This window comes from Mustela nivalis (genome assembly GCF_964662115.1).
Source record: "Mustela nivalis genome assembly, chromosome: 3".
In the NCBI taxonomy this organism is placed as follows: Eukaryota; Metazoa; Chordata; class Mammalia; order Carnivora; family Mustelidae; genus Mustela; species Mustela nivalis.
The window spans coordinates 75,768,693-75,790,696 of NC_139022.1; the positions used below are offsets into that span (position 1 = coordinate 75,768,693).

The 22,004-nt window shown below is 37.2% G+C and overlaps 1 protein-coding gene and 1 long non-coding RNA gene across 11 annotated transcripts in view; one reads left to right on the top strand and one right to left on the bottom strand.

The window, feature by feature from the left end:
- The window catches only part of ZFYVE16 (zinc finger FYVE-type containing 16), a 50,674-nt gene extending 38,228 nt beyond the window's left edge, over window positions 1-12,446 (bottom strand). The window contains exons 1-2 of one of the 4 annotated variants that reach the window (XR_014310094.1): window positions 11,763-11,988; window positions 8,840-8,889 (exon numbers count right to left, since the gene is read on the bottom strand). The gene's annotated coding sequence lies outside the window, so the exon portion shown is untranslated. Of the gene's footprint in view, window positions 1-8,839; window positions 8,890-11,762; window positions 11,996-12,054 lie in introns of those variants that run through there. The other 3 variants (XM_082724734.1, XM_082724732.1, XM_082724733.1) reach the window with 3 other exon arrangements.
- LOC309861668 overlaps window positions 1-20,360 on the top strand; it is a 70,942-nt gene extending 50,582 nt beyond the window's left edge. For 4 of the 7 annotated variants that reach the window (XR_014310115.1, XR_014310116.1, XR_014310117.1 and 1 more), the window contains 3 exons: window positions 11,187-11,378; window positions 11,995-12,610; window positions 19,856-20,360. This is a non-coding gene — a long non-coding RNA (uncharacterized lncRNA). The remainder of the gene's footprint in view (window positions 1-11,186; window positions 11,379-11,994; window positions 12,611-19,855) is intronic. The other 3 variants (XR_014310118.1, XR_014310119.1, XR_014310120.1) reach the window with 3 other exon arrangements.
- The last annotated feature ends 1,644 nt before the right edge of the window (window positions 20,361-22,004 follow it).

Genomic DNA, 22,004 nt, shown 5'->3' on the forward strand with positions numbered 1-22,004 from the left:
GTCATCCTGATTTAACAAAGCACATTACTTATTTTACCTCTATTTTTAAATTGTGGTTATACCCTATATAATAGTATACAAAAACACAGACACCAAAACAAACAAAAGGAACTTGGAGAAAAAGACAATGCATGAAACAGAAGAAAACTTCAAAGAAACTAATTAATATTCTCAGAAACATAACAATGCAACTATGACACAAGGATGGTAAGCCACAAATAAAGAATATATGGAGGGGGGAAAAGTGATCATGGAAAGTGATAGCAAAAATCTTAAAATTCAAAGTGGAGCTGTTCGATGCAGTGAAAGCAGTGCTTAGAGAAACATTTATAACATAAGTGCACAGGTTAAAAAAAGAAAGATCTAAAAATCAACTGTCCAAGTTTCCACCTTGGAAAACTAGAAAAAGAAGAGCAAGGAGAACTAAACAAGTAGAAACAAAGATGACAAAGAACAGAAGAGAAACCAATAGACAAACTGAAAAGAAAAAACACCCAAAAAACAAAAATACTGAAACCGAAAACTTTTTTCTTTGAAAAAAATCAGTAAAATTAATAAACTAGGCTAATCAAGAAAAGAGAGAAACACAAATTACCAGTATCAGAAAGAAAGAGGGGATATAACTACTGATACTATGGACACTTAAAGGAAAATAAAGGAATATTATTAACAACTCTATGCCCACAAACTCAATAATCACATGAAATGAACCAATTCCTTGGGAGACAAAAGCTACCAAAACTCACACAGGAAGAAACAGATAACCCATGGGCTGCCTGGGTGGCTCAGTCAGTTTAACGTCTGCCTTCCACTTGGGTCATGATCCTACACTGCAAGGGGCCTACTTTTCCCTCTCCCTCTGACTCCTGCTCTCCTTGCTTATGCACTCTCTGTCTGACAAATAAATAAAACCTTAAAAAAAAGAAAAAGAAAAAGAAAAAGAAACAGATAACCCAAACAGCTCTGTATCTCTTAATGAAACAGAACCAATAATTAGTAACCTTCCATAAAACAAATAACCAGATCCAGGTGGCTTCACTGGTGAATTTTACCAAACACTGAAAGAAGGAAGAAAAATATATTTCATAATCTCTTTCAGAAAAAGGAAGAAGAGGGAACCCTTCCTAATTCACTTGTAAGACCAGCATTACTCTAATACCAAAACCAAATAAAAACATTACAAGAAAGGCAAACTACAGACCAATATTGCTCATGAACACAGACATAAAAATCCTCAACAAAATATTAGCAAGTAGAATCCAACAATGTATAAAAAGAATTATATATGACAACCAAGTGGGATTTATCCAGGTATGCAAGGTTGGTTCAACCTTTGAAAATTAATTAATATAATCTACCATATCAACAGGATAAGAAGAGTTATATAATCATATTGATGGATGCAAAAAAAACGAAAAAAGGCATCTGACAACCTAACATCTGATAAAAACTATCATCATGATAAAAACTCTCGGCAAATTATGAGCAGAGGGGAACTTCTTCAATTTGATGAAGAGTATTTAGAAAGAACCTATTGCTAGCATTATACATTATGATGAGAAACTGGATGCCCTTCCACCAAAGACTGGGATCAAGGAAAGGATATTTTCTCTCACAAATCCTATTCAACACAGTACTGAAATCAAATACCCGCCCCCCAGTGCAACAGGAAAAGAGAATAAAAAGTACACCATTTGGAAAGGAAGAAATAAAATTGTCTCTATTTGCAATGACATGATTTTCAATGTAGAAAATCCTCAAAACTCACCCCCTGAAATAGAGTAATGAATAGAGCATGGATACCAACTTAATAACAAATATCAAATGCATTCCTATATATGAGCAAGTAACAACTGGAATTTGGAATTTTTTTAAAAAATGCCATTTATGATATCACCTGAAAAAAATTAAATACTTAGGTATAAACTTAATAAAATATATAAAGGACCTATATGTGGAAAGCTACAAAATACTGATAAAAAAATCAAAGATCTAAATAAATGGGAGATATATTCTATTGTCAGGGATAGGTAGACTCAATATTGTCAAGATGTCAGTTCTCAGTGCAACCCAATCAAGATGCTAGCAAGCTATTTTGTATGACTTAGGAAACTAAAAATTCTCAAGTGTATATGGAAAAGAAGACAGAATAGCCAACATAATGCTGAAAAAGAAGAGCATATTGGGACAACTCACTCTGATTTTAGATTTAGAAGGCTACAATAATCAAGGTAATATATGACTGGCAAAAGAATAGACATATACATCAATGGAAAAGAATAAAGAGCTGGGAAATAGACCCACACAACTACAGTCAATGCATCTTTGCCAAAGGGGCAAAGGCAATTCAAAGGAGAAAGGGTAGTCTTTTCAATAAGTGGTGCTGAGAAAACTGGACATCCCTATGCAAAAATATGAGCCTAGAAACAGACCTTACACCTGAATGTTTTTAAAATGGATAACAGACCTAAATGTAAAGTGCAATATTGTAGCACTTCTTGAGGAAAACATAAGAGAAAATCTACATTAGCTTGGGTTTGGTGATGAGTTTTTAAATGTAAAAATGGCATGATCCATGAAAAAAAATGATTAAGCTGGACCTTCTTAAAATTAAAAACATCTGCTCCAAAAAGGGCACTGTTAAGAGAATGAGAGGAAAAGCCTCATCCTGGAAGATAATATTTACAAGACCCCTATCTGATAAAGGACTTGAATCCAGTCTACAAAAAAACACCTCATGTTAAATAATTAGAAAACCAACGATCCAAGTAAATGGGCAAAAGTTCCAAATAGACACCTCACCAAAGAAGATACACAGTTATCAAAGAAACCTATGATAAAACGCTCCACATCATTTGTCTTTAGGGACTACAGATTAGTAGTAAAATGATACCATTTTACATCAATTGCAATGGCTAAAATCCAAACAACTGACAATACCAAATGCTGCAAGGGTGCCAATCAGCAGGAACTCTATTTACTTCTGGTGGGAATGCAAAATGGTACACCCACTTTGGAAAACAGTTTGTCTCTTACAAAACTATAGTCTTACTATATGATCCAGCATTCATACTACTAGATATTTACCCAACTGGTTTATAAAGATTTACGTCCACACATGAACTTAGGTGTGATTGTTTATAATGGCTTTATTTATAAGGGCCAAAATTTCGAAGTATTCAAAATGACCTCCAGTAAGTAATTGATAAACTATGTTACATTCATGCAATGGAATACTATTCAGTGATCTAAAGAAATGAGCTAACAAGCCACAGAAAGACATAGATAGTTTTAATTATGTATTGCTACGTAAAAGAAGCCCATTTTAAAAAATCTACACCCTGGGGCCATCTGGGTGACTCAGTCAGTTAAGCATCTGCCTTTGGCTCAGGTCATGATTTCAGGGTCCTGGAACTGAGCCCCGAGTTGGGCTCCCTGCTCAGCAGAGTCTGCTTCTCCCTTTGCCCCTTCCCCACTGCTTATGCTTGCCCTCTGTCAAATAAATAAAAATCTTAAAAAATAATTTTTTTTAAAATCTACACACTGTACGCAGGACTCCTGAGTCGCTCAGTTGGTTAAGCATCTGATCTTTTGGCTCAGGTCAGGATCTCAGGGTCATGAGCTTGAGCCCTGCACTGGGTGCCATGCTGGGTGGGAGCCTGCTTAAGATTCCCTCAGCTCTTCCCCAGCTGCTTGCTCATTCTCTCTACAACAAAAACCAAAAACCAAAAAACATCTACATACCATACCATTCTAATTGTATGACATTCTGGAAAAGTCAAAACTACAAAGAGAGTAAAACATGTAAGTGATTGCTAGTGGTTTGGGGTAAGGGATAGGATGAACAGGTAAAGCATAGTGGATTTTTTTAGGGTGGTGAAACTATTTTGTACGATACCATAGTGATGAAAATAAGACATTAAGCATTTGTCAGGTTATAGCACAAAGAATAAGCCTTAACATACTCAAATATTAAAAAATTATTTAGAAGAAGACTGGGTGATCTCAGAATGGAATGCAGAATGTGAGAAAAGGGCCAAATTTATTACAAACATATAAAACAACCTTCCTGAAAGGGGTGGAGGAATACAATGCTACCTTTGGAAATGAGTGAGTCTGTAAAGCTGAAGATAAAAGGAACACAAGCATTGTGCTCTAGTTCATAAAGCTGTTTCCCAACGGGTATGGGTTAACAATTCTGAACCACTACACACGTATACTGGATTTAAAAGGAACTGGATGGCTGATGACAGGAGCCAGGTTTCTCACTGTTGGAAGGGAAGGTTAGATAAGCCAAAGAGAAGGAACCTAAAATGATCCACATGGTAATGGATTTGAACTGGAGACATTGGTATAAACTCATAGCTAGCTTTATATGGATAGAGATGGTTACATATCTGTCCTAATTTTTTACTTGAAATACTTACAGATATTAGTATAAACATGTATATCTCTTGCTCTGTTAGCTGACAGGGCCTAGAACCAAGACATCATACTTAGCACCCAGAACATGGTTTCTCCAACAAAAGGAGCCAAGGCTCCTTGGAGAAATGGCTGATTCTATGACTGGGGCAGAAAATATACAAGATGAGCATGGAGAATCTTGTAATCCCAGAAATAAAGTGCATGTACACATTCATGCATGGATGTATACATGCATACAATGAAGGAGGTATGTCAAAAAGATACAGGAGTCAACTGGAAGAGCTCCCAAAGGCCAAAGGTAGATATCTAAACAATAAAACATATAAACATATAAACCAGTACAGGCTTTTTATCCATATCATTAAAAAAATTTATCTCATACTGAGATAAATAAACAGGGAACAAGATAAATCTCCCACACAGAAAAGTTCTAAATAATTTGCATAGATACTTTGCTCTCAAGAAAGTGCAACATAACTCCCTGCTCCTTAAGTGTGCTGCACATATTTTCTTCTTAAGAGTACAGTACAGAAAGGGAGAAAAAATAACTTTACAGTGGAGAAACCTGACCAACTCTACCTCAAGCCATTGGATCAAAGAAAACATCAACAGTGTTAAGTCATGTTGACAAAATGTACCCTTGATATGATGTGATGACAATGGCATTTTATCTTGTTGTCTTCTTCCTAAAACACAGTATCCCAATCTAATTATGAGAAAAATCTCAGAGAAACCACATGTGACATTCTTCTCAATAGTGGACTAGTATCAAAACTCTCAATAAAATAAAAAATAGAACATCTGAGAAACTGTCACAACAAAGAGGAACCAAAGGAGACAAAACTAATCAGGGTAATGTGGTATCTTGGGGAAACTCCTAGATCAGAACACATTAGGGAAAAATTGAAGAAATGTGAATAAAGTATGGACTTTGGTTAATACTAAGGTATCAATACTGGTTCATTCATCATGATAAGTGTACCATATTAATGTAATATGTAATAATAGGAAAACTGGGTAGGGGGGTAAATGGTAACTCTCTGGACTATCATCCCAATAATCCTATAAATCTAAAACTGTTCTAAAATAAAAAGATTTTTTTTAAATGAAGTGAAGGCATTGGAAAATAAACGAGAAAATATCCTAGAGAGTAAAACAAAAAGAAAGGGAAAGAAAATAAGAACAAAGATTAGAAATTTAATCTAATGAGTCTGATACTCAAGTAACAAGAAGTCTAGGGGAAAAAAAAGTATAGGAATAAACAAAGGAAGAAATTGTCAAATACAATACCTCAGAACTGAAGGATATGATCTCCAGGTGGAAAAAGCCCAGTCAGGGCCCACACAATGAATGAAAAATCCTTATAGAGCCTCATCATTGTGAAATTTCAGAATACCTGAGTGGTTTACAGAAAGATCAACCCATTTCAGGCTGTAACAGCATCCCCCACCTTTCCCCTACACTCTTGACCTCCCCATCCCATCCTGCTCACCTTTGTCTCTGTTCTAAAGCATTCATTTAACTTTGCAACCTTCTAACTTTTTGTATAATATATTTATTATATTGTTTACCATCTGGAACAACTCGTCCCTCCAAGAAATTACGCTGCATGAAGGTAGATATCTTGTATTTTTGTTCACCAATATATTCAAAGTATCTTGAGCAATGACTGCCACAAAAATTATGCTTACTACAAACCTAGTGAATAAATATAAAAGCTTCCAGAGAGCAACAGCAGGTCACATATAAAGGAATGGTTATCATATCTGGCAATGGACTTCTCAGTAGCAACATTAAAAGGTAGAAAACAATGGAACCATGCATCCAAAATTCTAAAAGTAAATTATTTACAACCTAGAATTCTATATTCAGCTAATATGAGGGCAGAATTTTAAAAAACATGTTTAGAAAGGAAAGAATCTAAAAACGCTGCCTCCCCTTCAGTCCTTCTCAGGGACCTACTAAAATATGTACTCTATCAACATGAGGGAGACAACAAGAAAGAGGAAGGGCTGAAGTCGGAAACAGGCTATTCAACACAGGGAGAGACAAATGCAATGCAAAGATCATAAAAGGACATACCTCAAAGACAGCCGTGCAACAACAGGCCTAGAGAGCAAGGCAAGAAGACAGATGCAGAGTGGTAGGCAATTACAGGAAAGATGTTACAAAACAAACAACAGACATTTTGAATCTACCAAAAGGAGATTTACATATCTTGTCTGAAGGGTTGTTAATAAAGTTATGGGTGCCTGGCTGGCTCAGCTGGTTAAGCAACTGCCTCCAGCTCAGGTCAAGATTCTAGAGTCCCCGGATAGAGTTCCGCATTGGGCTCCCAGCTCCATGGGGAGTCTGCTGCTCCCTCTGACCTTCTCCTCCCTTATACTCTTTCTCACTGTCTCTCTCTCAAATAAATAAATATAATCTTTTTAAAAGAAATTTAAAAATTAATTAAGTAATTAAGTAATTAATTAAAGTTAAAAAGGAAGGGTGCCTGGCTGGCTCAGTCAGTGGAGGGTCTTAATCTTGGGGTTGCAGGTTTGAGCCTCACACTGGGGGTAGAGATTACTTAAATAACATCTTAAAATATATAGGATACATTAAAAAGATATAAAACATACATTCATAAAGATACATAAGAGGTAGATAATACAGAAGAACTAAGGTAGGGACAGCCGGGTGGCTCAATCAGTTAAGCGTCTATCTTCAGCTCAGGTCATGACCTGGGATGGAGTCCAACATGGGCTCCTTGCTCAACAGGGAGCCTGCTTCTCCTTCTGCCTGCCATTCCCCCTGCTTGTGCACTCTCTCACAAATAAATAAATAAAATCTTAGAAAAAAACAAAACAAAACTAAGGTAATTATAAACTCTAGGGAAAAAACCCAAAATATTATATGACAAACAAATAGTACAATATACCTGGCTTACCTGTACACATTATGCACATGGTTAAATGATGTAAACACTAAATAGTCATTTAACTAAAAATTAGCATGGAACTAATCTGCAAATAAGAGGTGATTAAAAGTGCAGTGTTTAAAGGTGGAGGCTTGTGTAACAAACCTAAATTCTCATCTCCTATAATAGGAAATTGGTAAATAATACTTAAAACTGCAGTAGGATGGGGAGATAGCTGTGTAAGTAAGCAGGTTATTTAAAAACCTAGAGGTGAAAAAGAGTTGAACAAAAAATAAAGAGCTGAATAGTCTATTCACTCTGCAGGAGCCTTTCTCAGCAATGGTTCTTTAAGAGAATGAAGCCTTAATACCCTAAGGCATCCATTTTAGGTAAGGAACTACCTTCTTTCCAATGCTTGAAAGTGTTACTAGTTTTAAACCATCAAGGGGGGAGTTAAGGAAACAGCACTGCAACTTATGTTCCAGATGAGGAACACTGATTGAAAAAGGCTGCTTCTGCAGAGTGGGATTCAGTAGAGAGGACTGGGGCAAAAGATAATTACTTTTCATTTTAAGCCCTGTAGTCTTATTTTACTCTTTAAATTACATACAAGTATCCCTTTGATAAACATTAACATTACATTAAGAAATAAAATAGCAAAAAGTAGTAAAGGAACTCTGAATATAGAACATATTAAAAACATAAAGCACAGAAATGAGAATCATAGGAATCTAGAAATAGTCTCTCATTAGGAAAAAAACAATTTTTCTAAAAAAGTATGGAATTCATGAAATACCTATTTACAGAGTTATCTCTATACAGCACTGTACTACTAAGCTTTATGTCATCTGAGATGCCTAAAAAGGCACAGAAAAGGTAAGATAAATAATAACAGATTTCAACAATTTATATAAGATATAAGTACTGTATATGAAACCTTTTAACATGAAATTTGAAGCTACACATACTTCCCATTTCATTCAACTAAGATGTACTTAGTGTGCCAATAATCTACCACATACAGTAAGAATACAAAAGGAATATAAGATATACTCCCTATTCTGAAGAAGTTTATGTGTACATATGATAACCTATTTTATTTAGGTAATATTTCTACTCACCTGACCATTTATGTACTCTCAGATTTACAATAAAAAATTTACAGCATTTTACAAAAAATGGTTTTAAAGCATCTCTTCATGATTTAAAAAAAAAAAGTGGCAGCAACATAGAAGATTAACCAGAAAACCAACAAAACCAATAGGAAGGAGACTACTAAAATGGTTCAGATGAGAGATGATGAGGGCAAAGCAGAAGGAAAGGAGATTATAGCAAAGTGGCTAAGGAGTGGGAAATTCTTGAGGGTGAAAGCAAGGGAGAAAGCTAGCATTACTGCCAGGTTTCCATCATGGGTGACTAGGTAGACAGTGGTACCACTGACCATGACAGGCGATACAGAGAAGAGCAGGACTGAGGGAAAACATGAGTTCACATTTGGACTACTGTTTGCAGTACCTTGAGAACATCCTGGGGGAGATGTCCAATAGGCAGTTGAATATAAGGATCTGGAATGCAGGAGAAAAGTCTGAGATAGATAAAAGATTTGGGAACTGGCAACACATACCTGTTAATGGATGAGATCACCTAGGAAGAGAATATAGAAAAGGACAGGAACCTGACATCAGGTAACTAAAGATTACAATAAATGTCCCTCTGGATAAAACTTTCCCAGAGTTATATGTACTTCTATAGGATAATAGCCAATATATAATGCTAAATGACAAAAAAAATCAAACTGCAAAACATCATGCACAGTACAAACCCATTTTTACAAATAAGTTGTTAAAAAAAAAAGTATTAGCAAAGACACAGAAGAAAAATATGGAGGGCCAACACCAAACTGTTAACGATGGTATCTGTGATTATGCATGCCTTTCACATCCTCATTATGTATCTCTACAGTATTTTAGTTTTGTTTTGTTTTTGTAAACAAAAACAAAATGCACTCTCACTAAATGCACTACTTCTGTAAAAGGAGAAAAGATAATTTTGTTCCTTTCCTAAAGAAAGTATAGTGCATATCCTTAAAATATTTAAAAAAAAAATAATGAAAATCTGTTAGAAAAACACATTGACACTGGACTATAAATGGGCAAATAGTACAACTAATAAAATTATGAAAAAATATTCAAAGCACAATTGGTAGTATCAATGTAATATGAGTTAGAACACGTATCATTTGTTGCCTACTAAATCAGAACACAATTTTTCTTTTTAGCAATCTCTAAACCCAACATGAGGCTCAAACTCACAATCAAAAGTTGCATGATCAACTGAGCCAGTCAGCCACCCCCATAATTTTTTTTTTAATAGTAAAAGTGCTCAGTGTTTTTAAGGGTACGATAAAAAGAACATCTCAGATACTACGGATAGGAAGTAAAAGGGTATACCCTCTCATTAAAACAATGTGACAACATGTATCTACAGTTCCAAAGAGATTCCATCTGATATTAACAATTCTTTTTAAAAATTTAAGAAAATAATCCAAAGCAACTGAAAACATGCAAAGATATTTCATCAAATCATTAACTGAAACCATCTAAACCCCAATATTAGGACACAAAAGAAAATTACCCAGGCATCCAAAGTAATTCTACTTTTAGAGAAACAGTAGCAATTGTGTGGGGGAACACATCACAAATAACTTTCAACTTGAAATGTTCCTAACAGTGCAAAATTGCAGAAGAACCTAACAGCGTATTAATACAATAATTAAATCATCTTTCTCAAACTGATCTGAGGACCCCTGGAAGACCTCAGAACTTTTTAGGGGGTCAGTGGGGTCCTTCCTTTTCCAAACACCTATCTATGTATGGCTGGATTTTGCTAATGTGCTTTAGCAGACAAGATAACCCACCAGATTAAAGGGAGAAGCAAATAAGAGAATCCAGCTGTCTTCTACAAAGCCAGACATTAGTGATCTGCAAAAATAAAAAACAATGCCACCCGTCTCACTAAATTTTAAATACATTTTTCAGAAATATTATTTAATTAAACATGTGAAGGGCTTTTAATGCATAATTTTTGGAAACTTTCTGAGTTTTAATTTATAAAATACTAAATATATTGCATTATAGAGAAACTCTTTTAGTTCTCAATTTTTAAATTTGTAAAGGGATACTGAGACTCACTGGGTTAAGAAACTGTGATACTACCATATTATGTAACATTGGGATTATAATTAAGTGGGAACGGAGCTTTATCTGTAATGTAACTGTTTCAAAAGATATTTTGCTCATGCATTACTTGTATAATCAAACATCAAGTTATACTTATTAAGACTTTTAAAAACATAGGAAACACTTAAATTTAAGCAAGAAAAGCACGTAATCCAACTCTATAAAATCATTGTAATTAAGAAAATGCCATGAGAAAAAAACCTGGAAGGTAAAAAGTCAAAATATTAACTGTGGCTGATTATCTTTAAATAGTGAAATTATGGCTTATTATTTTTTCATAATCTTTATTATGTTAAGATTTTGTTCTGGACCCTAAGCATGCAGTTTAATATCTACGGGAGGGGGAAAAAAGGGAGAAATGGGGTGAAAAAAGTACATAGTTTTCCTGGGTCAAAAACCATTACACTTCCGCCAATTCAGAAGACAACAGGCTCAAAATAATAATTTAAGGAAGCTAAATCGACGAACCAATTTCCTATTTTGTTAAATGAAAAAGATGAACTTATCAAGTGTATGGACTGACTGGTTTCCATACGAGTCAAACAAGAACACTCAGTCTGGAATAATTTGCTATCACGGTAGTACAAGTACGTTAATAGTTTAAAAGTTAGGTCATCTTTCAGAATTTTTCAGAGGTACCAAAGAAAGGGGAGAAAGAAGAACACCGCCGCATCCTTCTGTACAAAATGATGAGAAAATGCATCGGTGCGAGAATAGGGTTTGCGAAAGAGCAAGGGCAGTGATGACAGATTCTGCTAAAGCCGAGTCCTCCCAGTGCATAAACTACCTCTCCGCGGGAACCACAGTCCCTTCAGGTAGGCACAGCCCCTCCCCTGGCGGGACACCCTTCTCCCTGCACCCGCCGCGGCCCCCTGAACGCTCCCCTGCAGCCGACCACTCGGGGCGACTCGAGGCTGTCCGGGTGGGTGGGACCCGGCAAAAAGCCGCTGAGATTGCCCTCCCTGCCCGGTCCGGCCCTCCAAGCTCTACAGAGCGGACGCGAGGTTTGAGGGTCGTGATTCCCTGTTCAACTCTGCGGCCTGGGAAAGAGAACAAGTCGGGGGCCCAGGCTCGGCCCTTGGAGGAAAAGGAGGGCCAGAGCCGGCACCCAGGTCGACGGGTCCATCGGCCACCCCGCCCCCTCCGTGAGTGCAGCAGGAGTGAGGAGAGGCCAAGTTGCCTGTTAATGGGGCTCTTACCTCCCCACACCCCAGAGGAGCTCTCTGGGGACTCGAAGCGACGCCGGGCAGAGGAATGAAGAGCGACCCCGGCCGGGAACCCCGGGGTGCGCTACGTCGGCTCAGGGTTTGTTTTTCCCCCCGACCTGTTGGGGCGGGGGGTGGGGGGGGGGGAGAGCTGAGAGCGCAGGCGCACAAGAGGCTTTCCTACGGCTCACAGCCCTCCTCCCTCTGCGTCCACCGCCTCCGCCAGGTCCCGAAGCGCCTGCGCGCTGCTCTGCGGAGTCCGGGCTGTGGGTGCCGAGCTTCTTACCGGAAGTGCCTGGGAAGGTTGTGGGATGATGAGGCAGCTTGAAGACCGGCTTTAAACGAGGACTCGGTTTCCCACTAGACGCCTGGAAGCCGGAATCGGGAGGCAGACTGCGTCAGTGTCCGGCTTCCTTTGCCCTTCGTTGACCTAGACTCAGCTTCCCCCGCCCCCCTCCGCAGCTGGCGCGGCGCACCGGCCTGTACCGGACACGCCTGCCGCCGGGCAGCTAACCAGGCCTGCTCCCCTGAAAGCCTTTTTGCTTCACACTGGCCACCCTCCTCTTCTCGGCGGCAACAAAAATGCTCCCACCCACCCCTGAGCTGCAAGCCTTTCAGCTGACTGCCTGTTCCCAGCGCGGCTGCCCTTCCCTCTCGTTGCTTTAGTTCTGCTTTTCTAACAGTGACCACAAGGACAGCTGCCTCCCCGCGTCTAAGAACAAAAGCTAACCAACTGGAGAAATAAATGCTACTCATGCGATGTATGTTTGTGCTTGTTAAGCTTTACTATTTTTACAAGTTTTCTATAAATTTAAATGAGGGAAGAAGAGATAATCTCTATGGTAAGAATAATCCATCTGTTGCCAAAAAGTTTTACCAGCTCATAATTCATACTAGTCTTTAAAAAAAATTTCAAGAGTTAGGGAGAACGGGGTACCCAATTAATTCAGGGGAGGTCATGATTTCGGGGACCTCCCCAGGATCCTGAGATGGAGACCCGTTTGGGGCTCCTAGCTGAGTGCAGCGTGGGCTTGACATTGTCTTTCCCTCTCCCTGTGATCCTCCGGTTTGTGCTTGAGCTCTCTCTCTCTCAGCTCTTTTAAAAAATTTCAGTTATATCAGGAGAATTCCATTCAGATGTGATTTATGGTGAAGGATTTAAGATTCAGTTCAAATTCTAAATCTGCAATTTGCAATTACAGTTTGTGATTGTTCAGAAATACTAAATCTTGATTTTTTTCTCTAGCCTTGATTTTACTAAAATGGAATTGTGTTGTTTTAGTCTAACAGTAAAACTTACTGATAGCGTAAAATAATTTATTGAACATCTACTATGAGACAGTCACTGCATTAGATGCTTTGCTTACATTATCTCATTTATTCCTAAGCAAGTCTACAAGTACAGTATGCATTTTCTGTATGTGTTAGGGGTTATTTACAGAGAAATAAAATGGGGTAACTGCCATTATGGAATCACCGTATATACCAGAGACTCATATATACAAATGTTTATTTGGGATAGAAGGATTTATATAGAACTATTCATATAGTATAATACATACTTACATATGTAGTGTGAGGACAAAGAATTGAAACAAAACTGAGATCTTAGAGATTAATAGGAAAAATATACACATGAATGGTCGGTTCACAAAGCAGGAAATTTCAGTGCCTACTGTATATTTTACTAATGTTCAAACTCATTAATAATGAAATGCAGACAAAAGAGATATTATTTCCAGTAGATCTAATTAGCCAGTTCATTTAAAATGTGCATATATTCCACTGGTGAAGATAGAGTGAAATGAGCACTCATCCTTTTGGGGATATAAATTAGGACAAAGATTTTGGAAAGTTATTTGTCAAATCAGAGCAAGAAATGTTCACATGATCTAAATTAATAATTTCCCTTCTAGAAATTTTAAGAACATATTGCAGAATACAAAGATTTATATGAAATAACAATAAAGTAAGCAAACTCCCCCAAACTAGAATGCCTTTCATATAAGAATGCAATTATACTTTGTATCACATTTGTTTATGGGTATTTCCTCTGTGCAGTGCATTGTGCTGGGAGTTGTAAGGATTACAAAAATGGATAATTCATGAAATTTGCCCTAAGAAGTTCACAATTCCATGTCATTCTCTTATTTACTAACATAAATAGTTGAGAGGTTGCTGCAATATAATAAAATTGCAAGCTCTTCTTGTAGCTTCTTTGTCAATTTAATTTCCTATGATTTCTCTCGATTGAAATGAAGAAGAAATCTGCACATGGAATGCAATGTCAACTAAAAATATTAATGAAAAAGAGTCCTTGCAAAGTTTGAGTAATACTTACTGGAAAACTCCATGTGTCATATTTGACCTCTAAAGATCCCAATTTATAACTAAATGGTTTCGACTTCAGGAAATCATTCTAGTTGTAACTTTTTTGGCCAATTTATTCCTTAGACTTTAACTAATCATCGCTTAGACCATAGCATTTTTTATTATTTTGAAAGGTAACCAGAATCTTGATTATTTTAAGAGGCTTAAATTCTACAGTAATGTGAGCTTACAAAGCTCTTCCCTTTCCATTAGTAATCTGGATGGCGAAAATACCAGAAACAAATGAGAATAACAATTACAATTATTCATTTGTTTCATGGCTGGTCTTATACTAACAAGCAATTTTAGAACTAGGGGTTCATTGCTCCAAACATGACATGGAACTGTTAACCATTAGGATTTAATGCTATCTAAACATGTTAGATAGCATTAAATGTTATAAGGAAAATAACTTTTTAAAAAAAATTATCTGCTTAGGGCCACTTAGATTAGCTATGTGGAGCAACGTCACTAATGAAGAAATGGTTATAATTTTGGTGATTATGAGAATCAATTTTTTTTAATGAATAGAAAAAGTTTGGAAGGAAATCCACTAAAATACTGATTATCTTTGGAAGGTGAAATTATGAGTGATTTCTCCTCTTTCTTTCTAGTTTTTTATATTTTCCAAGTGTTTACAATGAGAACATATTACTTTAATAATCCAAGGAGAAACTAGAACACTTTAAAAAAGTATTTCTAAATTTATAATTGAGTCAACCAATTATTTCACATTCCTTATGCAATCAATACATTGCATACTGGATACAGTCTACTGCATGACTATGGGTCATTAAGAGTGAAATGACCCCAAAGGATGTTAAATGTCTAGATACTGTCTTAGAGGTGGCAACAAGATACAGTTATCCCCAGGACTCATATATGATACAGCTTCAGCGTAATGACACAGGTTCTCTTAGCAAGGAAGTCAGAATTCTTTGCCAAGTATTTTTAATTGTCTCCTCTGGGCAAATGATGGCAATGTATTTCTGGGCCCCTTGTGGTTGAATAGAGCCATGTGACTGATTCAGGCAAGTGAACTGTGAAAAGTGAGTGACATGTGTCTTTCTAGACTGGGTTCTTTTTACCCACCAGTGTAAGATATTCTAGAACTCACTTCCCCTCTGGCACAGCAACAAACAAGACTTGATACTGTGGCTTCTCTATCAGTGTGAGTGCTTGAGAGACTCCAATGAACAGATCACTTTTAGAATAAGAAGTAAACTTGGTTATATGCCACTGAGATTTGGGGAGATGATTTGTTACTGCAGCATAGCTTAGCCTGGAGGCAGAAAGAGAACTGAAATTCAAATCAAATAAGTGAAATTAATTATTCTCCTTGTCAGTTGCTTGAACAATATTTTTTGAGAATAAGTTCAAAACAAATGTTAATGTGCTTTTTGAGTTACATAAGTTTAACGCTGTGTCATAATGAGGAGGAAAAAATGAACTGTGGTTATCATCTTCTCTCCTTATGAATATTTGAGAAAAGAGATCACATTTCCAAACATTGGGAGAATTTTAGCTTCCTTTGGCTGGAGAAAAGACAAGGAACCCACTCCTGGTGGCAGAGAACAAATCTTGCAGGCATATAATGACCCTCTCAGGAACTTGGTGATGAGAAGCAGGATCTGAAGTGAATGAGAAATCCCCTGTGAGATCCATCTCTGAGCCAAGAGGCAGGCTCTGGGGCTCTACAGCAGCATTTCGCAGGCAACAGAGCAAAGGCAAAGATGGCTAAATTCTGAAGAAAAAGGAAGCACGACCACCTTATTTTGATGATACAGAAGTCCAGGATTATTGTAGGACCTACCCAAGAAAGGGAAGGGAGTTTCAAAAATGAGTGGTTGAATTTTCCTTCCAACTTCAGAACAGATTATATTTGATTTAGGGAATAAGAGAATGTAGTATTTCTTTTATCCTGGCATTGTGGAATAAAATTCGTGCCCAGTGTATGTAATTTTATAATATTGATCTCTCTCTCTCTCTCTTTTTTTTTTTTAAAGTGACCTCTACACTTACTGTGGGGCTCAAACTCACAACACCGAGATCAAGAATTGCATGCTGTACTGACCCACCCAGCCAGATACCCCTCTAATAGTGATCTCTTGGTTAAAAAAAAAAAAAAAAAAAAGTGTATAAGCAGAATAGGAATCCTAGCCCTTATTATGAGAGGTAATAATGTTTTCTTCAGGTTTTCCCCCCCTTTTTTTGCAAACAGATTGGGTAGTTAGTTCAAAGTGAACTTTTATATATACTTTTTTTGACTTCTTCAAATCAAGAAAGAAATAGTGAAAACCAGAAGAATCTTTTCTGCACACTTTGCAGTGTGCCTTACTATTAAAAAAAAATAGAATTATGGGGTGCGTGGGTGGCTTAGTCAGTTAAGCATCCAACTCTTGATTTTGGCTCAAGTTATCTCAGGGTTGTGAGATTAAGCCCTGTGTCAGGCTCTCCGTGGGGTGTGGAGCCTGTTTAAGATTCTCTTCCTTGGGGCACCTGGGTGGCTCAGTGGGTTAAGGCCTCTGCCTTCAGCTCAGGTCGTGATCCCAGGGTCCTGGGATCAAACCCCATATCGGGCTCGGCTCAGCAGGGAGATTGCTTCCCCCCTCCAACCCCTTGCCTCTCTGTCTGCTTGTGATTTCTGTCTGTCAAATAAACAAATAAAATCTTTTTAAAATTTTATTTTTTATTTTTTTTAATTTTTAAAATTTATTTTCAGCGTAACAGTATTCATTATTTTTGCACCACACCCAGTGTTCCATGCAATCCGTGCTCTCTCTAATACCCACCACCTGGTTCCCCCAACCTCCCACCCCCTGCCGCCCCTTCAAAACCCTCAGATTGTTTTTAGAGTCCATAGTCTCTCATGGTTCACCTCCCCTTCCAATATCCCTCAACTCCCTTCTCCTCTCTAACTCCGCTTGTCCTCCATGCTATTTGTTATGCTCCACAAATAAGTGAAACCATATGATAATTGACTCTCTCTGCTTGATTTATCTCACTCAGCATAATCTCTTCCAGTCCCGTCCATGTTGCTATAAAAGTTGGGTATTCATCCTTTCTGATGGAGGCATAATACTCCATAGTATATATGGACCATATCTTCCTTATCCATTTGTCCTTTGAAGGGCATCTTGGTTCTTTCCACAGTTTGGCGACGATGGCCATTGCTGCTATAAACATTGGGGTACAGATGGCCCTTCTTTTCACTACATCTGTATCTTTGGGGTAAATGCACAGTAGTGCAATGGCAGGGTCATAGGGAAGCTCTATTTTTAATTTCTTGAGGAATCTCCACACTGTTCTCCAAAGTGGCTGTACCAACTTGCATTCCCACCAACAGTGTAAGAGGGTTCCCCTTTCTCCACATCCCCTCCAACACATGTTGTTTCCTGTCTTGCTAATTTGGGCCATTCTGACTGGTGTAAGGTGGTATCTCAATGTGGTTTTAATTTGAATCTCCTTGATGGCTAGTGATGATGAACATTTTTTCATGTGTCTGATAGCCATTTGTATGTCTTCTTTGGAGAAGTGTCTGTTCATATCTTCTGCCCGTTTTTTGATATGATTGTTTTGTGTGTGTTGAGTTTGAGGAGTTCTTTACAGATCCTGGATATCAACCTTTTGTCTGTACTGTCATTTGCAAATATCTTCTCCCATTTCGTAGGTTGCCTCTTCATTTGGTTAACTGTTTCCTTTGCTGTGCAGAAGCTTTTGATTTTGATGAAGTCCCAAAAGTTCATTTTCGCTTTTGTTTCCTTTGCCTTTGGAGACATATCTTGAAAGAAGTTGCTGTGGCTGATATTGAAGAGGTTACTGCCTATATTCTCCTCTAGGATTCTGATGGATTCCTGTCTCACGTTGAGGTCTTTTATCCATTTTGAGTTTATTTTTGTGTACGGTGTAAGAGAATGGTCGAGTTTCATTCTTCTACCTATAGCTGTCCAGTTTTCCCAGCACCATTTATTGAAAAGACTGTCTTTTTTCCACTGTATATTTTTTCCTATTTTGTCAAAGATTATTTGCCCATAGAGTTGAGGGTTCATATCTGGGCTCTCTACTCTGTTCCACTGGTCTATGTGTCTGTTTTTATGCCAGTACCATGCTGTCTGGGTGATTGCAGCTTTGTAATAAAGCTTGAAATTGGGGCGCCTGGGTGGCTCAGTGGGTTAAGCCGCTGCCTTCAGCTCAGGTCATGATCTCAGGGTCCTGGGATCAAGTCCCGCATCGGGCTCTCTGCTCAGCAGGGAGCCTGCTTCCTCCTCTCTCTCTCTGCCTGCCTCTCTGCCTACTTGTGATCTCTCTCTGTCAAATAAATAAATAAAATCTTTAAAAAAAAAAAGCTTGAAATCAGGTAACATGATGCCCCCAGTTTTGTTTTTGTTTTTCAACATTTCCTTAGCGATTCAGGGTCTCTTCTGATTCCATACAAATTTTTAGATTATTTGCTCCAGCTCAACAAATAAAATCTTAAAAAAAAAAATTCTCTTCCTCTCCCTCTGCACCTTCCCTCAAAAAAAAAAAAAAAAAGAATTATGGATGCAGACTTTTACAACACAAATTAAACTGCATGCATATATACACATATAATGTGTGTTTATATATATAGTTAAGCAAGTTAGATATATATGTATAGTTAAACAGGTTAAAATATATACACACAGTTAAATAGCTTAAAACAAAGTATGAAAGTATGCATTAAATATGAAGAGGAAATCATCATCAGCTTCATATTCCCTCTTAAAGTAAGGTTTTCCAAGATTGTCTACTATGAATCGCACTACTGGGTATTTACTGTAAAGACACAAATGTAGTGATCTGAAGGGTCACGTGTACCTGAATGTTTATAGCAGCAATGTCCACAATAGCCAAACTATGGAAAGAACCTAGATGTCTATCAACAGATGAATGGATAAAGAAGATGCGGTATATACACACACACACACACAATGGAATACTATGCAGCCTCAAAAGAAATGAAATCTTGCCTTTGGCAATGACATGGATGGAACTAGAGGGTATTATGCAGAGCAAAATAAGTCAATCAGAGAAAGACAATTATCATATGATCTCTCTGATATGAATAATTTAGGCAGAGTGCAGGGTTTGGGGGTAGGCAAGGAAAAAAATGAAACAAGATGGGATTGGGAGGGAGACAAACCATAAGAGACTCTTAATCTCACAAAACATACAGGGTTGCTGCAGGGAGAGGGATAAGAAGAGGGTGGTTGGGTTATGGACATTAGGGAGGGTATGTGCTAAGGTGAGTACTGTGGAGAGTGTAAATCTGATGATTCACAGACCTGTACCCCTGGGGCTAATAATACATTATGTGTTAATAAAAAAAAACTAAAAATTTAATTAAAAAATTGTCTGCTATGATTAACCAGTGATACACAAGGAGACTGGATAACACAGGACCACATTTCCTCATGTGGCATTTTCTCTCTATTATGGTCATTTCCATGCCCATTTCCTTCTTAACCTCAAGGACTCCTGGACAGGATACCTGGTCTTAAATTAACCCTATTATTTTTTTCTTCAATGACTTCTAATCCATCTGAATGATGGTTTGTCATTTCTATTGCAGTCTGGGCTTGTCTTGCTCTCCTTTTATATATAGTTAGATTTAGATTTGGCTAAGGATATTAGTAGCCTTCAACATATTAATGGCTTAAACTAGATGCTTATTTTTCTTTTGCATTAACACCCAGATACCAGTGGTCTAGAGCTGCCATGGAATTCTCTTCAATGAAGTCAATGCAGACCTTGGATACTTCTAGTTTGTCACTCTATCATCTGTGGCCACTATTCTCAAGGTCACCTCATGGTCCAAAATGGATCTTCAGCTCCAGCAAGAAGGCATGGTGGGTCAAAGGGTTCATGTAAGCTGTTTCTTAAGGAAAGGTATCTGAAACTGCAACAGGATATTCTTTCTCAGATCCATTGATCAGAACTTACTCTCTTGGCCACATACAGTTGCAAGGGAAGAATGGGGAATTGTCTTCATTTTGGGAACGCCTGTGCCCAGCTGGAAAATCTAATGGAAGAATGGCTATTGGAAGGAATTAGCAGTTTCTGCCACCCTCTATTTGAACCATGGTGCCATTGAGAGCTCCCTTGCTGCAAGAACACAGTAATATTTTATCAAACAGCATGGATCTGTGCAGGATTGGAGTGATTATTGTAACTCCAGAATAAAGGCCAACTTTTCAGTCACACTGGAGCACATTATTAATGATTACATTGTCAGCATTTAATCTTCACCTGCAATATTAAATACAAAAACCTTTCCTCCACCCTTCTCTTTCTTCCTCTCTTCAGTTACTCTTTAAAAGTAACTGCTCTTGCTGACTCACTTCTTCACCTCTTTTATTTATCTTCAACCTTATTCAGAATGGATTCTCCCTAATTAATCCATTATTCTTGATAAGGCCAATAGTAAACCCATAAAAATAAATTAATCAGGTGTTTTTCTGTCATCTTCCTTGGCTCCTCAGCGTCTAGCAATGCTGGTGTTTTCTTTTTCTAGAAATCCTCTCTTCTGTTGAATTCCATGACACAAATCTCTTCCAGAGTCTCCTTGTAAATACCTTTTGTGAGCTTTTCCTTGATCACAACACAAAATAATGGATCTCTAAAGTCCAGTTCCAAGTTCTTCTCTTTTCTGCTCTTAGACATAAATGAATTTATCCACTGCAGCCTTCAATAGTCACTGTGTGTTGAGGATTCCCCTAGGCTTAGCATGTGAGTAGCTATTCAAGTGTTAGAGGAAATCCAAATCTACTTCCTAAGGAAAAGAATATCACTGATTTTGTCTACTAATACCTACTCATATGACCTACTTACATGCAGAGTTGAAGATCTTCTATGCTACCATGCATACCATGTTCTTCTACCAATCAGAACCCATCATCAGCTACTGAATACCTATATTCCTAGGTCTTTCTCAGATTTTACATTTGAATTTTCTGCTAGTGAACACTTCATATCTTAGATTTAGTTGAGAGAAGTAGTTCTTGAGAAATCATGTATGGTAATTTTTTTCCCTTGGATTAAACCACATTTTGAGAAGGCACGCTTCAACTAAATTACTTAGCCCCTTGCAAAATCACCAACATGACATTGAGTTTTAATTTTAAATTCCCAGCTTTTATTAAAGTTATTATAACAGTCATAAAAAATTGTATCTTGTTTTATTAAGAAAAACTAGGCCATTTTATTCCTCAGTGAGGTCATTTTATTGTTCTTTATGTCTTTTGTCAGAAATTGCTATTAGAAATTTAAAACCTGAGTGATATATGTATTGAGGAATAGGAATGCTTCTTCCTATCTGAAAGTTATGAAATCTGACTTATTTTGGTCCTGTTTGAGTTTGATACTGGCTGCCAGGAAGTTAAAAGGCAAATCAAATGATCAATCACACTAAGTCCATCACCATTATAATCACTTTCTACTTTCTTTCATGATTGATTTTCTGTTTCTATTTTATTGTATATAAACAGATACATGATAGATAACAGATAGATCTCCCTTAGGATAAGCCACATAAAAAATCTGTTAAGGAAAGATTTTCTTTTCTTCTCCTGTGTTGTATATGTTTTTTAATGTTTATAGAAATTTCTCATTTCAGAGAGTCATTGTAAATATGTAAGAAATATTGGAATGAGGATAAAAAGTTTAAGAAATTTAATAAGATACTTAAGATTACTCTCTTGGAATTTGAATACTGCAATAACAAATATTTAAAGTATTCTAAATTTCCATTTAATCTTCTTAGAAAATTATCAACAAATAGATTTAAAGTGTGATTTGATTTCCATTACTAATTTACACGTCATGAATTCTATTGAATAGGGTAGA